Source organism: Myotis myotis, unplaced genomic scaffold (assembly GCF_014108235.1).
Source record: "Myotis myotis isolate mMyoMyo1 unplaced genomic scaffold, mMyoMyo1.p scaffold_m19_p_19, whole genome shotgun sequence".
In the NCBI taxonomy this organism is placed as follows: Eukaryota; Metazoa; Chordata; class Mammalia; order Chiroptera; family Vespertilionidae; genus Myotis; species Myotis myotis.
The window spans coordinates 9782271-9799734 of record NW_023416323.1 but is presented as its reverse complement, the minus strand read 5'-3'; the positions used below and the strand labels follow the sequence as shown (position 1 = coordinate 9799734).

The 17464-nt window shown below is 42.2% G+C and overlaps 1 protein-coding gene and 1 pseudogene across 2 annotated transcripts in view; one reads left to right on the top strand and one right to left on the bottom strand.

Moving 5' to 3' along the window:
• The window catches only part of ZNF260 (zinc finger protein 260), an 89742-nt gene that overhangs the window by 37851 nt on the left and 34427 nt on the right, over window positions 1-17464 (top strand). The window lies entirely within an intron of this gene.
• On the bottom strand, window positions 14262-16607 carry LOC118674058 (annotated as a pseudogene).

The following is a 17464-nucleotide window of genomic DNA, read 5'->3' as shown; positions in this document are numbered from 1 at the left end:
GAGGCTTCCACCACTGCTGATGTGCTCACCAGCCATGAGCCCGGCTTCTGACTGAGCAGCGCTCCCCCTGGTGGTCAGTGCACTTCATAGCAACCAGTCGTTCCACTGCTTGTTCTGCTGTTCGGTCAATTTGCATATTAGGCTTTTATTATGCAGGCTGTGTGTGTGTGTGTATCAGTGTTTCTTGTGTTGTCTTGCACTATATAATTACATATTTATTTTGTCTCTCTCACTACAAGTTAAGTTACACAAGACATGATTTGTATGTGTCTCATTTCCCCCCCTACTAGGATTTAGTTCTAGTTACTTAGATGAGTGCCTGTCATATTGAAATGTTCATACTATGTAAAGCAATGGATAGATTCAACACAATTCCTATTAAAATACCAATGGCATATTTCACAGATCTAGAACAAATATTCCAAAAATTTATATAAAAACAAAAAAGACCTCGATAGCCTCAGCAGTCTTAAAAAAGAACAAACTTGGGGGTATCACAATACTTGATATCAGATTACACTATAAGGCCACTGTAATCAAAACAGCCTAGTACTGGCATAAGAATAGGCAGCTAGATCAATGGAACAAAATGGAGAGCCCAGAAATAAACCCACACCTTTGTGGTCAATTAATATTTGACAAAGATGGAAAGAGCACACAATGGAGTAAAGACAGTCTCTTCAATAAATAGTGTTGGTAATGTTAGACAGGTACATGCAAAAAATGAAACTAGACCACCAACTTACACCATACACAAAAAATAAACTCAACATGGACAGAGGACTTAAATGTAAGTCACAAAACTGTAAAAAATCCTAAAAGAAAACTTGCCAGTAACTTCTCAAACATCTCTCACAGCAATATTTTTGCCAATGTATCTCATATGGCAAGAAAAACAAAGGAAAAAATAAATAAATGGGATTACATTAAAGTAAAAAGCTTTTGTACAGCAAAAGAAACCATGAAGCAAAATGAAAAGGGAAACCACTGTATGGAAGAATATATTTGTCAGTGATACATCTAATGAAGGATTAATTCCCTGAATATGTAAAGAACTTATAGAAATCAACACCAGAGAGACAAACAATTCAATTTAAAAATAGACAAAAGACCTTAATAGACACTTCTCCAAAGAGAACATAACATGGCCAACAGATGTATGAAAAAATGTTCAATGTCACTAATCATCAGAGTGATGCAATTTAAAACCACAATGAGATACCACCTCACACCTGTTAAACTGGCTATCATCAATAAATCAACAAGTGCTGGTGAGGATGTGGAGAAAAGGGAGCCCTTGTGCACTGTTGGTAGGAATGCAGACTGGTGCAGCCACTGTAGAAAATAGCACGGAGTTTCTTAAAAAAATTAAAAATGGAACTGCCTTTTGACCCAGTTATCCCACTACTGGGAATATATCCTAACAATCCAGAAACATTAATTCAAAAGAATATATGCACTCCTATGTCCATAGTAGCATTTTTTACAATAGCCAAGATCTGGAAATAGCCCAAGTGCCCATCTGTAGATGAGTGGATAAGAAAGCTGTGGTACATTTACACACTGGAATACTAAGTGGCTATAAAAAATAAGGAAATCTTACCTTTTGCAACAGCATGGATGGATCTGGAGATTATTATTCTAAATGAAATAAACCAGTCAGAGAAAGACAAATACCATATGATCTCACTTATATGTGGAAGCTAATGGACAAAATAAACTGACAAAATAGAACCAGAGGCATGGATACATGGTACAGACTGACAGCTGTCAGAGGGGAGCCAGCATAGGTGATTGATGAAAGAAGGTGAACAGAGTAGCCAAAGAATATATATCCATAACACATAGACACAGAGAAGAGTGTAGTGTTGGCCAGAGGGAAGGGGCGGGGGGGGGGGGGGGAGGATTGGAGACTGGGTAGAGATGGGCAAAGGTGAGGAATGGGGACATCTGTAATAGTGTCAACAAGAAAAAGAAAGTTAAAAATTTAAGATAAAAATTTTTTAAATTCATCTTATCAAACAAAAGTTTTGACAAGAGAAACACTAATATTTCCCTCAAAAATACTATTTCTCTTCTCCCCTTGTTTCTGGTAGAAGACTGAGCATATGTGAAATAAAGAATGATTCACTAATGAGTATATAAACACTGGTTAGAGATGAGAGGAACAAAAAAGGAAGAACCTGAAGTTTTGGTATCATCACTTAGTCACTCATTTGGCATCATTATATAATTTAAATCATATAATAACTTTCTTAGTTATTATATGATTTCAATTAGGTAACAATATCATGATAAATAATGCAGGTATTCATATGACCTATATAAAAAAGTTACTTCAATCAGGGACAAGAAAACACCAACTTACATGGGGCATGCCATTTTAGAAATCAACATATTTATTCTCTTCTTGGTTACACTTTAGAAGAAACTCAGAGTCCAAAGAAAATGTTGGATGAGAGGGGTTGAAAAACAAAGACATGAGGTAATCTTGACTCTGAGCTCCCAAAGTGCTACTTCAGAATATTTTTCTTATCCTTTCATGTCTCCTACTCCCTGGTCTCAATCACACATACATGAAAGATTAGAGGAAAGTTGGACAAATTGTGGCCTTACTCAAAACAAGGAGGAAATCCAACTATAGCAGGATGGAGTCAAGATAGCCTGGAGGAAGAGAAAACGAAGATGGCAGCATAGGTAAACACCGGAGTTTGCTGCCTCGCATAACCACTTCAAAAATACAATTAAAAGACGGAATGGACATCATCCAGAACCACAGGAAGGCTGGCTGAGTGGAAATTCTACAACTAGAAGGAAAGAGAAAAACATACTGAGACTCAGAGGAGGTGCGGTGCGGAAGTAAAATACAAAGGTGCGGAGGTGCATGTGGAGAGGGCTGGCGGCTGAGGGCGCAGTTGTCTTTTTCAATCGGGAGGGAGTCTCAGGCTCTGAGCTCCAGTTCCGGGCGAGTCTCTGGGGACCCAGACTCATATGGGAGAAGCGGGACTGTCTGGCATTGGTCGGAACTCAAGGGCAGCTTTCTCTCGGAGGCGCTCACAGTGATTGCTGGGGCCTCTGAGAACAGGACTGAGAGCAGCCATACTGCTTGCTCTGCCCGAACTTTTGAACCCCTGGGACCCCGCCCCGCCCAAGCCATGCACTGAGGCTTTTGCATATGAAAGGCCCGGCCCGTTGTAATCTGAAAATTGCTTAACAAACTGCAGCTGCCCCAAGGCCCCAGGACAACTTGCATTGCTTTAAAGCTGGCTTCTGCTGGGGAGCCTCAGGCAGAGACTAGATTAGCACCTCCCTAGATCCAAGAGCCAGTGTAACCCAGTGGTCAGAGTGGGACCATCCAATTACAACTCCTCAGATCCATAAGGGACACACTCAGGGGGCAGACTCAGTGAGCAACAAAGCCCCACTGAAGCAAGTCTTGCCCCAGAAGGGTGTCTTCAGCACAGAAGTTCTCCCACCAAGACACAGCTGATTCTCACAGCCAATTGGCCTGGAGGTCAATTCCTCCCAATTGATACCTACAACAATCAGGGCTTAACTACAACAAGACTTTGCACACAGCCCACAAAGGGGTGCACCAAGAGTGTCTACTTCAGGTAATTGGGGAGGCTGAGCCACTGGGCCCTATAGGAAACCTACTACAGAAAGCCACTCTATCGACACAGCGAAGCATAAAAAATGCTGAGACAAAGGAATAGGACACAAATGACAGAAATGGAGGAAAGCAAACTACAGGATATAGAGTTCAAAACCACACTTTTAAGGTTTTTCAAGAATTTTCTAGAAACCGCTGATAAACTTAATGAGACCCTCAAGAAATCTAGTGAGACCCTTGATGTTGTGATAAAGGACCAACTAGAAATTAAGCATACACTGACTGAAATAAAGAATATTATACAGACTCCCAACAGCAGACTAGAGGATCGCAAGAATCGAGTCAAAGATTTGAAATACGAAGAAGCAAAAAACACCCAACCAGAAAAGCAAAATGAAAAAAGAATCCAAAAATACAAAGATAGTGTAAGGAGCCTCTGTGACAGCTTCAAGTGTACCAACATCCGAATTATAGAGGTGCCAGAAGAAGAGACAGAGCAAGATATTGAGAACCTATTTGAAGAAATAATGACAGAAAACTTCCCCTACCTGGTGAAAGAAATAGACTTACAAGTCCAGGAAGCGCAGAGAACCACAAACAAAAGGAATCCAAAGAGGACCACACCAAGACACATCATCATTAAAATGCCAAGAGCAAAAGACAAAGAGAGAATCTTAAAAGCAGCAAGAGAAAGACAGCCAGTTACCTACAAGGGAGTACCCATATGACTGTCAGCTGATTTCTCAATAGAAACTTTGCAGGCCAGAAGGGAGTGGCAAGAAATATTCAAAGTGATGAATACCAAGAACCTACAACCAAGATTACTTTATCCAGCAAAGCTACCATTCAGAATTGAAGGTCAGATAAAGAGCTTCACAGAAAAGAAAAAGCTAAAGGAGTTCATCACCACCAAACCAGTATTTTATGAAATGCTGAAAGGTATCCTTTAAGAAGAGGAAGAAGAATAAAAAGGTAAAGATACAAATTATGAACAACAAATACACATCTATCAACAAGTGAATCTAAAATTCAAGGGAATAGCCGAAACCGGTTTGGCTCAGTGGATAGAGCGTTGGCCTGCGGACTGAGGGGTCCCAGGTTCGATTCCGGTCAAGGGCATGTACCTGGGTTGCGGGCATATCCCCGGCGGGGGATGTGCAGGAGGCAGCTGATCGATGTTTCTCTCTCATCGATGTTTCTAGCTCTCTATCTCTCTCCCTTCCTCTCTGTAAAAAATCAATAAAATATATTAAAAAAATAAAATAAAATAAAATAAAATAAAATTCAAGGGAATAAATAATCTGATGAACAGAATGAACTGGTGATTATAATAGAATCAAGGACATAGAACTGGAGTGGGACTGACTATTCTTGGGGGGGAAAAGGGTGTGAGGGATGTGGGAAGAGACTGGACAAAAATCGTACACCTATGGATGAGGACAGTGGGTGGAGAGTGAGGGCAGAGGGTGGGGTGGGAACTGGGTGAAGGGGAGTTGTGGGGGTAAAAAAGAGGAACAAATGTAATAATATGAACAATAAAGATTTAATTTAAAAAAAAAAAAAAAGAAAGACTGGAGGAGAACCAAGATGGTGGTGAAAGTAAATTAGGTACTCACCGCCTCCCACAACCACATCAAAACTACAACTAAAATACAGATCAACCATCATTCAAACTAGAGAAGAATAAAGCACATTGAGATAGGTAGGAGATGTGGAATGAGCTGGTCCAACACCCACATGTGGCTTAATTGGGAGAGATATTGTGTCTGTAGAGGCCTCCCTCCCATGAGGAACAAGGGATCCACACCCCACACCAGACACCTAGCCTAGGGTCCAGAGCTGGCAAGAGAAGTCCCTGTAACTTCAGGCTGTAAAAACCAGCCAGATTGTGGCTGAATGACACAGAGGCTGTTGGAGTCCCAGGTGTCCCTCTTAAAGGGATGGTGCATGAACTTACATGGTTCAGTTTCTTCTAAGCTCCAGTGCCGCCAAGCTGGCAGCTTTAGAGGATCCAGAGACATACGGGAAGGAAGTGGATGGTCTGGCATCAGGCCAGGAAGTCAGGGTTGGCTTTCTCATAGACAGGGAACCTCTCCCATCACAGGGCTGACTGGCAGCCTTTTCTGAGTTTCCATCAGCATGGCCCACACTGTTTGCTCCATCCTGGTGATTTCTGGAGACCCCGACCCATCCAACTTGCAGCCCCACCCAAGTTCCTTGCAGCAGCTTTTAGATACGAATGGCCTGTTCAGGCTTTGACTTCAGACTCTCCTGAAATCTCTCAAACCTTCACCAGCTGGAGTCAGTGTACCTTCAATAAAAGGCCCAAGACCCAGCACTAGCATCAGTCTGCCTTGCTACAGAGCTGGGCATCACCTGGGCACTTCCAAGCCCAATACAAGTAGCAACCATCTGCAGATCTCTCTGTAGCTCCTGTCAGGTGGCCCCAGGCAGTGGCTGACATTGCACATCCCGGGACGCGCCAGAACCATTGCACCCAGTGAACAGCTTCAGACCATACCAGATTACAACTCTACATATCCACAAGTGACACACTCAAGGCACACTCTCAGTGAGTACCAAAGCCCCACTGAAGCAAGTTGTGCTCCATAGGGGTGTCTCCTGCACAGCAGCTCTTACATTGTAGACACAGCTGGTCCTCACAGCCAATTGGCCTGAAGGTCAATTCCTCTCAGTGACACCAAGAGCAATCAATGCTCAACTACTACAAGACTGTGCACACAGCCCACTCAGGGGTACAACTAGAGAGCCCAGCTCAGGTGACTGGGTAGGCTGAACCACTAGGCCCTACAGGACACCTACTACACAAGGCCACTCTACCAATTCAAGGAGACATAGCAGCTCTACCTAATACATAGAAACAAACACAGGGAAGCAGCCAAAATGTGGAAACCAAGAAATATGTCACAAATGAAAGAAATAGAAGCAAGCAAACTACTGGATACAGAGTTTAAAACCATGGTGATAAGGTTGCTCAAGGATCTTAATGAGAGCTTCAAGGGAATTAATGAGAGCTTCAAGGGACTTAGTGAGAATTTCAAGGAAATTAGAGCATCAACAACATAAAAAAGGACCAGTCAGAAATAAAGCATACACTAACTGAAATAAAGACTAATTTACAGGGATTCAACAGTGGAGTAGAGGAATCTAAGAATCAAATTAACATTTGAAAAATGGGGAAGCAAAGAATACCCAATCAGAAGAGCAAAAAGAAAAAAGAATCCAAAAATAGGAAGATATTGTAAGGAGCCTCTGGGACAACTTCAGGCATACCAACATTCACATTATGGAGGTGCCAGAAGGAGAAGAGAGAGAGCAAGGTATTGAAAACCTATTTGAAGAAATATTGACAGAAAACTTCCCCTACCTGGTGAAAGAAATAGACTTATAAGTCCAGAAAGCACAGAGAGACACAAATAAGAGGAACACAAAAAGGCCCACATCAAGACACATCATAAGTAAAATGCCAAGGGTCAAAGACAGAGAGACAATTTTAAAAGAAGCAAGAGAAAAGCAGTTACTTACCTACAAGGGTGTTCCCATACAACTGTCAGCTGATGTCTCAACAGAAACTTTGCAGGCCAGAAGGGAGTGGCAAGAAATATTCAAAGTGATGAATAGCAACCAATATTGCCCAGCTAAATTATTTAGAACTAAAGGTCAGATAAAGAGCTTCACAGACAAGAAAAAGCGAAAAGGAATCCATCACCACCAAAGCAGTATTACAGGGAATTTTGAAGGGTATTTTTTAAGAAGAGGAAGAGGAAGAAGAAGGAGAAGGAGGAGGGGAAGGAGAAGAAAAAATGATAAAAATATAAACAATAAAATACAAAATGGCAATAATACATATCTATCAAAACCTGAATCTAAAAATCAAAATAAATGAATAAGAAATCTAATGAACAAAATAAACTGATAAATAAAATAGAAGCAGAGGCGTGGAAACAGGAACAGACTGATGAATCTCAGGGGGAAGGGGGAAGTGGGGCAGGAATAGATTAACCAAAGATTATATATGTATATATGTATTACCTATGGACACATACAATAAAGTGGTGAAGGCCTGGGGCAGGGCAGGAATGAGGTGGAAGGGGGGCAATAGGGGTGAAAAGGAGGGCATCTGTAATACTCCTAACAATGAAGATTTTTAAAAAGAAAAAGAAAAAAAGAAAGCTGGGCCCAGGGTCTTTAGTAGGGGGAATTTAGAGAGGCAGACCAGTGTCCCAATGTTATAATGATATGAACCAAACTGACCTGCTCAGACCTACCCTGACCAAATTATCACTGAATAAGAGGGAAAAGGAAATGGACATTAAGAAAAGATCAAGGAAATAGTAAATGACCCAAAAAGACTTAATGTATGTATAATGGAAATGTCAAAAATAGAGACTAAAATAACACATGGAAAAGAATAAATAAATAGGAAAAAATTCCAGAGCAAAATAAATACCTGAGCATTTAGTTCGAAGTACTGGTGAGAAAGAATCACACCTGGAAGTGTCATGGAAAATCTGCTGAAATTTATCCTTGAGTACAGACAAAGAGACCTAAATATCTTTAAATAAGGAATTACAACACCATGTGTACCATGGTGTACTTTTTGGGGAAAAATACTTATGTACATAAGCATATATGTATGCATATAAGGAGAGTAAAAGAATTTGCAACAAAATGTTCAGCATGGTTGAAGAATTATAACTCTTACTTTAAATAAAGTAATATAACACGGGAATTTTAAAAGTTAATATGGATGGAGCTGGAGATTATTATGCCAAGCAAAATAAGTCATCAGAGGAAAACAAATACCGTATGATCTCAGTTACATGTGGAATCTCATGAACAAAATAAACTGACAAAAACAGAACCAGAGGCGTGGATACATGAAACAGACTGACAGATATCGGGGGGGGGGGGGGTGCAGCTGGGGGACAGATTGGATAAAAGAAGGTGAAGAGATTAAACCAAAGCACGTATAGTATAGCTCATGGACATAGACCACCATGTGGTGAAGGCCAGGGGACTGGAGGAAGGGGGTCAGGGGCTGGATGGAGGTGGGCAATGGGGGGAGGGAAATAGGGGACATCTATAATAGTTAATATGCACATTTCAGGTAAGAAGCAGCACCTAATCATCTCAGACACTATTTTTGGATGTGTTACAGTGCCATTCTTTCCTCCTTCCCTAGGTATTTTTAAGGGGAACGGCAGAAGTAGTGAGGTAGAGAAGAATTATGAGACACCAGGCCTTTCTTGGAACTCAAACTCTGTGTGACCTTGAGTGCAATGTAGAGTAGACCTGTCTGTGTCTATGGTCCATCATAGCTGTTTCTATGATTCTTAGTGGTATGTGTGAGTGCCTCAGGTAATTGTTTGTGAGGACTAAGTGGACATAAGGGTAATGGTGGTGGTTGTTGTTTCAGGGTTGGGAGGGTTGGTGGTGGTTGTTTTTAGTACCTATGTGGCTTTTTCTAAGGTTGTGTGATGATGATAAACTTGGGGGTAAATTATGTGATTTTTGGCTTTGTGTTGTGTGTATGAATCTATAGGTGACTACTGTAGCGTCTCCCTAACTGCCTGATGGTGTGAGTCTGAGTGTAACGGTTTGTGTAAATGTGCTTTTATGCAAGTAAACGGGCTTACAAATAGCCACCCACAATCATAAGCTCCATTCACACAACCCCTCACCCACACAATTACATTGTCACATAGGCACGATCATGAATCCAGTCGCTGTCACAACAAACAACCAAATACATTCATTGCAGACACACTCTCTGGTTTCCTTCCTGCACACACAACATCCACTCTACCCTCCCAGGGCCGCTCACTGGCCTAGCACCACCGAGGCTCCTCTTGCCCGGCCCTGGGTTCCAGGATTCCTAACCTTTAGCATCCTCAGCAAGGGCTCTGGTCCAGCCTCTCTTTAGGATTACAGAGGAGGCCGCATGCCTAGCCCTTCTGCTCCTCAGGTCGGGAAGCCCTCACCTGCCTCCGTGCCGACCACTCCACCAACCTTCCTTCCCGAAGTAGCTTGGACATCTGTGTCCTCTGGGAAACGTAGTCTGAGAGGAAAGAGCCCGGGAGTTGTCTGCCGGACTTCCGGCTGCACCTGCCCAGTTTTAATAGGACCTGGAGGATGCTACAATCTCCCAGTTTCCATGGCTCAGGCCCGGATTTTAGGTCTGCATATGGGATCTCAGAGTCCTCCGACGTGGGATTTTAGGCCTGACACGGTGGCTCACCCCACCCGTTTAGGGTGGACGCCTGCATGCAGTGGCTTAAGGGAATTGTCTGGTGCGGAGGGATCCAGCCTCTGGGTGCGAGGTTTGTTTTCTGTGAGTCTACAAGTGTACAAGTCCCAGGGTGAGTCTGATGAGATGGAGAGGATGTATGTGACACCAACTGTGAGGGTGTCGTGCGTGTGAGATAGTGGATGTGCTGGACACCCGTGCGGGTTCACATGATGAGCTCTGCCATGTGGTAGAAGGTGGTGTGTCTTACCAGTGAGGGGCGGTTTGAGACCCTGTGATTGATTACTGGCAACCTCGGTGGCTAGTGACCTTGTAACTTCAGGTGGGAGGCTGCTTGTGCTGGGCCTGCCTCTGACTAGCAGGAGGATTTGGTGGTGGCGCATGTCCGCAGGTGAGTTCCCTGAAGAAGGGAGGAAGCTGGTTTGTTGGGACGGGGGGACCATGGTGGGACCAGGAGGGACCCTGGTGGATGAATCACAGAATCCTGGGGCACCAGCGAGTGCTGGTCCTGAGCTGTACATGTGTTCGTGGGAGAGGTGACATTGTGTGTCTAAGTGTGTGTCAGAGACTGGAATTGACTGAGAAGGGTGGAAGCTAGTACAGATTAGCTATCAGAAGGGACAAATCTATGGTAAAGATTTTTAACTTTGCTGAGAGGCCAGAAACCACATTTCTAAGTGTGATGTGACAGAATGTATCTGTGAGAACAAGTGGTTGTGTTTCTGTGTCTGAATCTTGTCACGTGAGTGAGATGTTTTACACTTGAGACTGTCACCGGGAGAGGACGTTGAGTGCAATATGCACAGTATGTGAAAGTGGTTTGTGACTGTACCTCCCAAGAGTCTGGAAGAATTATATGACAGTGAAAGAGTGGGTGATTATAATGTTGAAACTTTGAGGTTGATGTGTGTGAGTTTTAACTGAGTATGATTGAGTGGGCCGATTATAGAAGAGATTTGGTCAGTCTCTCACGGTTTTCGTGTGTTTGAACAGAACTTATACAAGTTGAAATTTGGATGGAAGACAGTGTGTGTTGTGGTCTGAATGTAGTAGTTATAGGAGAAACATATGATATTATGAGTGTGTGAGATTATGCGGTGAAACCTATGCTAACCCTCACTTTACTTACCTCTAAAAAGATAATGATGGGTAAGCTTCTTGGAGGATCCATTTTACTTGAAAATTAAACATTCAAGGGAAATTTTTTAAAATCTAAGAATAATTTATAATGATTTAAAAAGGTGAAACAACTTATTGTGGTGAAGAATGCAAATGACTGTGAAAGATTCCCACCCCACCCCCCCAAAAAAATTCTGTTATAGGGTAACTGGGAGTATGGTTGGTATTCTTTGGTGGAAGTGAAATAGGTGGTAAGTCTGCCAAATTCTGACTAGATCTGTATGAGTGTAAGAGTTCTAGGTCAAGTGAACAAAAGCCTAACCTGAATAATAAAAACAGAGTCATGGCACTTCAGTCAATTCCCAGACTTGACCCAGTGTATATAGACACAAACCTCTTGATGAAAGAACCTGCTACCTTGCCAAAAATGTATACTGTTAATCCTCCCCCTCTCCATGTTTCCCAAAGGAACCTACAGACTTTAGCAGGATGACTGTACATTAAAGAAAAGCAAATAATAAGCCCTTCCAGGGATTACCAGACACTGGCTCTGAACTGATGCTAATTCCAAGTGACCCAAAATGTCACTGTGGCCTACCAGTCAGAGACAGAGCATATGGAGGTCTGGTAATCAGTGCAGTTTTAGCTGAGGTCTATCCCACAGTGGGCCCAGTGGTTGCCTTAAACCCACCCTGTGGGTTTTCCCCCCAGTTCTGGAATGGGTGATTGGAATAGACATACTCAGTAACTGCAACTGTTAGATTCCCCACAGTGGTTCTCTGACCTGTTGAGTGAAGACCATTATGGTGGATAGGAGAATTGGAAGCTACTAGAACTGCCTCTACCTAGAAAAATAGTAAACTAAAAGAAATATACATTCCTGGAGGGATTGCAGAGATTAAGGCCACCATTAAGGACTTGAAAGATGCAGGGGTAGTGATTCCCACCACATCCCCATTCAACTTGCCTACTTGGCAAGTACTCCAGACTTATTGGTAAGACATTTGTGTGTCAGAGAGTGGGAAATAAATCCAACAAATCTTCAAAAATTACTACTACTTCAGTGAAATTTCTAGGGAACCAGTGGTGTGGGGTATGTTGAGATATTCCTTCTAAGGTGAAAGATACATTGTTGTATCTGGCTCTACCAACACCCCCAGAAGAGGCACAAAGCCTAGTGGGCTTCTGGATTATGGAGGTATTTTCCTCATTTGGGTGTTTACTGAGTGACCTGAAAGGCTGCTAGTTTTGAGAAGGGCCCAGAACAAGAGAAGATTCTGCAACTCTGCAACAGGTCCAGACTGTGTGTTAGCTGCTTTGCCACTTGGGCCACATGGCCCAGCAGATCACTGGAAGTATCAGTGGCAGATAGAGATGCTGCCTGGAGCCATTGGCAGCCCCCTAGAGATGAATCACAGTGCAAGCCTTTAGGATTTTGAAGCCAAGCCCTGTCTTCCTCTGTGGTTAACTACTCTCCCTTTGAGAAATGGGTTTTGGCTTACTACTGGGCCTTAGCAGAGATTGAACACTTAACCACACAGGCTACCAAATTATCAAGCCTGTTTTAATCCAGTCCTCTGTTCAGCTCCTCTATCCATTTTATAATTGGATTGTTTTGTTGGTGTTGAATTGCTTGAGTCATTTATATATTTTGGATATCATCCCTTTGTCGAAGCTGTTGTTTGCAAATATTATCTCTATTCGGTTGGTTGTCTTTTGTTTTATTGTTGGTTTCTTTTTCAAAAAAAATTTTATTTTATTTTTTAAATTTCAGAGAGGAAGGGAGAAGGAGGGAGAGGTAGAAACTTCAATGATGAGAGAAAATCATTGATCGGCTGCTTCTTGCACGCCCCACACTGTGGATTGAGCCCCCAACCTGGGCATGTGCCCTGACCGGAAATTGAATTGATGAAGGGATTAGCAACAAAAAACAACAACAAAGAAAAACAACTCATAGACAGACAACAGTATGTTGAATAACAGAGGGAAAGGGATGGGTGGGGTGGGAGTAGGTAGAAGAGGGTAATGGGGGGATAAATGGTGACAGAAGGAGACTTGACTTGGGGTGGCCAACACACAATACAATATACAGATGAAGTATTATAGAACATATAGTATATATGTTGCCCCAGCAAATTCAATTAAAAATAAATAAAACACAATGATTCCATAATTAAGTGAGCAAAGGACGAGGACAGATGATTTATCTGAAACAAGATAAAGTTCAACAACCTTTTCAGTAAAAAACATGCAATTTTTTAAAAAATTTATCTTTATTTTTAAAAATATTACAGTTGTCTCCCTTTTTTCTCCATTGGCCATTTTCCATCAAAATAATAAAAATTTAGAGTGATAGCCAAGACTATAAATCAATACAATACTTTGGAAAGCCATTTGATAATATTATCAAGAGCTTTAAATTCTTTCATTTCCTTTGATCACACAATTTTATCTTTAGAAATTTATAGTAAGGCAATTATTCTGAACACAGAAAAAAATCAGAATTTACAACTATCTTGCCCATTTGCAGCATTATAATACCAAGAAATAGGGAGTATTGTCTTCTAACAAGAGAATGCTAAGGCAAATTACAAGCTGTTAAAGGATATTTATCAAAACTTTACAGTAGCCCTAACCAGTTTGGCTCAGTGGATAGAGCATCGGCCTGCGGACTGAAAGGTCCCAGGTTCGATTCTGGTCAAGGGCATGTACCTTGGCTGCAGGCACATCCCCAGTAGGGGGTGTGCAGAAGGCAGCTGATCGATGTTTCTAACTGTCTATCCCTCTTCCTTCCTCTCTGTAAAAAAAAAAAACACAAACAAAAACAAACAAACAAAAAACTTTAAGTAATTAGATCATAAAATCATATGAAATAAAAAAGCAGAAAACAAAATTATATATTATTCAATCAAATTATGTAGGAAGAAAAGAAATGCATGTATAAAAGTTTGAAGAAACAAACGAAAATGTTAACAGGCATTGTCTTAGAGCAGTGATGGCGAACCTTTTGAGCTCAGCGTGTCAGCATTTTGAAAAACCCTAACTTAACTCTGGTGCCATGTCACATATAGAATTTTTTGATATTTGCAACCATAGTAAAACAAAGACTTATATTTTTGATACTTATTTTATATATTTAAATGCCATTTAACAAAGAAAAATCAACCAAAAAAATGAGTTCGCATGTCACCTCTGACACGCGTGTCATAGGTTCACCATCACTGTCTTAGAGCAATGATATAATACCTCTCTCTCTCTCTCTCTCTCTCTCTCTCTCTCTATCTATCTATCTATATATATATATATCAGGCTTAATTCACTTTATTTTTCTTGTATAAAATTATGTGGTGTCCACAGCTGGAGCCTGATTCCTCTGCACAGAAACTCTGATGTGGGTCTTTACAAGAGGGTCAGTGAATTCTTGACAGGCTTTGGTGAACATGGTCTCTTTCCAGAGATCTGGGGTGAGATAACTGTAGGTCTTAGAGATGGCATAAAAGGTGGCCTTGGCTAAGTTGCCCAGGGTGACAAGTGCAGCCCCCTGGCTGAGGTATAGTAGTCATCAATACCAGCCATCAGCAGCAGCTTCTTGGGCACAGGGACCGAGACAATGCCAGTGCCCCTTGGGAGTAGGGATGAGGCACACCAGTACAGATCCACTGGAGCCAGTCATCTTGCAAGGAACTGTGTGGGGCTTACTGATCTTGTTCCCCCAGTCGCCTCGCCCCACAGGGACAATAGAGAGGTTGGCTGGGATGATGGCTCCACAGAATGCAGTGGCTATTTCCTTTGAGCACTTAACACCCAGATCAACATGTCCATTGCAGTCCCCAATGGTGACAAATGCCTTGAACCAGGTCCTCTGGCCAGTATGCGTCTGCTTTTGTACGGGCATAATCTTCAAGACCTCACCCTGATGGATGCCCCAAGAAAAAGTCAGTGATCTCTGATTCCTTGATGGGCAAGGAGAATAGATAGATCTCCTCTAGGGTCTTGATCTTCATGTCCTTGACCAGGTGGCCCAGCTTGGTGACAGGGATCTACTCCTTGTCCTTGGCCTTGCCTCCACGAGCTCCACGGCCTTTGCCCCTGCCCTGACCCCAGCCGCAACCTCAGCCCCAGATGCCACTGCCAAATCCTCCACAGAAGTCACCATGGCCTCCTATTCCAGAGCCCCTGGGGCCTCCAGGCCCTTCCGCAGCCTGGGCATCATCTGCCATTTGGTTTCCTCAGAAAAGAAGCCCTTTCTATATTTTTTAAATGTTTTACAATAAGTACATACCTAATGAGAAATTTTAACTTTTATTACTTATTTTAAAAACAGGTTGTCAGAGCCAGCACATGCACTGCACGGCTCTGCTGTTCTTACTGGCTTTGAGTCCATGTATTCTTCTAAATTCTCCCATTTGACTACGCCAGGGCAGGTTCCTCCTCGAACCCTGCCCACTGTACTAACTGTTGGGAACTTAGTCCAAGTTCCTCCTTTACCAAGTGTGAGAGACACAGGTCAATTCTGGCAATGGAGCAGATGGAGAAGCCATGAGAGGTTGTGGGTATATAAGAATGTGTCTTTATTGCAGAGGCCAGTGGCCACATAGCCATTAGACAAGAACAGTCCTTACATCAAAGTCCATACAGGCAAACAGCCAGACACCAGCTGGTGAATACATATCTTTCTCACATAGTAGCATTAATCTCTGTACCCACATTTAGTATCTGAACAGCCGCATGCTGCCTCTAAGCTCACCGTCTTACATCGTAATAGTACTTGAGCTTTCTGGATCAGCAGCTTCTCCTGTCTCCTGCCCAGCTGCTCTCTCTCTAGCAGACTTCTTCACACACTCTTGGTCAGTAATCTGTCTATTACTCTAGAGACAAAGAAGGCTGGTTACCAACAGTGACATCAATCATTTGTGTTACAGAAGGCAGAGTGTACCATGTGTCATTGCACCCACTCATGGTATTTTGGCCTGATTACGGTTCCTAGACTCAGAGTCCTTGGACATCCTGATTAGGCTCATGCTCAGAGCGGCCTTTGGCCATTCTGGTGTATTGATAATAAAGCCTCTGTGCTCCTATTGGCCTTGACTATCCAAGGACCTGGCGTGCTTCCCACACAGGTTATTAGTTTAAAAGTGCACATATATGGTGAAGACTAAAACCATATAAAAATATGTCTGCCTGTGGACAAATATTAGGAAAAACACAAAAATATAAACAGTTGTTGCATTCATATCTGAGGACCAAAGTGATTTTTATTAATGTCAGTCCTTAAGACCTTGTTTGTGACCCCTTCATCCTACACACACACATAATGAGATAATGTTGGTATTTATTTGAAGATGGCTGAATGCTCCCTCTGCTATGAAGAGATGAGTTCTATAGAGGAAAAGGGGCCGCATGTTAACCTGTCAAGCTCAGGGAAGGCCTACGTGATGGCCTTGCAAACTAAGAGACCTAAAGCAACCACAAAGGATGGTCTGTATGTTGGGTAGTAAGGTCCTAGGCTGGTAAATTCCCTGACAAGGGTCAACTTTGATCTTAACTGAGCCTATTTTTTTTTTTTTTTTTTGCATCTACGATAACATACCTTTGGAATGTTGGGATAACTTGTAATTTCCCTTTTTCCGGACCCTTCAGAGTACAACCAATGTACCAGGGCACCAGGGTGGAGACCAAAGATTCCCTCATTGTTATTGTTATCTTGTTAATTGTTGACTGTTTACTATCCTGTACCCACCTATGTAAAAGAAGCATGTGTCTATCATTTTACTTTTTATCCAATCCCAGAAGTTTCCTGCTTTGCTTTCTCCCACCTCCCTAATCTATTACCAATAAATTTTATGTAACCAACTTACGTCTCCTCCTTTGTTGGTAATTTATAAAAATAGATGGCACACCACCATTCTTTGGAACATTATCTCAATCCATTGAGATTGTGTTTCCTGGCAATTATTGACAGTTTAATTGTCAAATAAACTCACAAAAATTCTTTACAGGTTGGAATGTTTTTTACATTAACAGTCCTAGAACCAAGTCATGGCCCTAGAAATTATGAACAATGAATGCTCAGGAATATTAAATCAAGCAAGTCTTCTCTGAAGTCTGAGTTAAGGTTGGTCCAGACAGTTGGGAACTTCATTTCTGATCACTCTCCAAAAATTTAAAAGCATGGTCTTTTTTACTATCAGAACCTATTACTACACTGAAAGTGTTAGACAGACATGAGCAGAGCAAGGACGATAGGCCAGGTACAGAAACTCACGAGGGCAGAACACTCCAGATGCCCAGCAAGGGGCAAAACTGGGAAAACAAGAATCTCGCCCTCAGGGTAAGCTGTCCTCCCCTAGAATATCATTGGTCATGCGGTTTGGACCCCTGATCTTTCATATCGCTGGTCAGGCAGTGTAGACTCCCTGACCTTTTCCTCCCTAAAGATAACATCAAGGCCTCAATTGTAT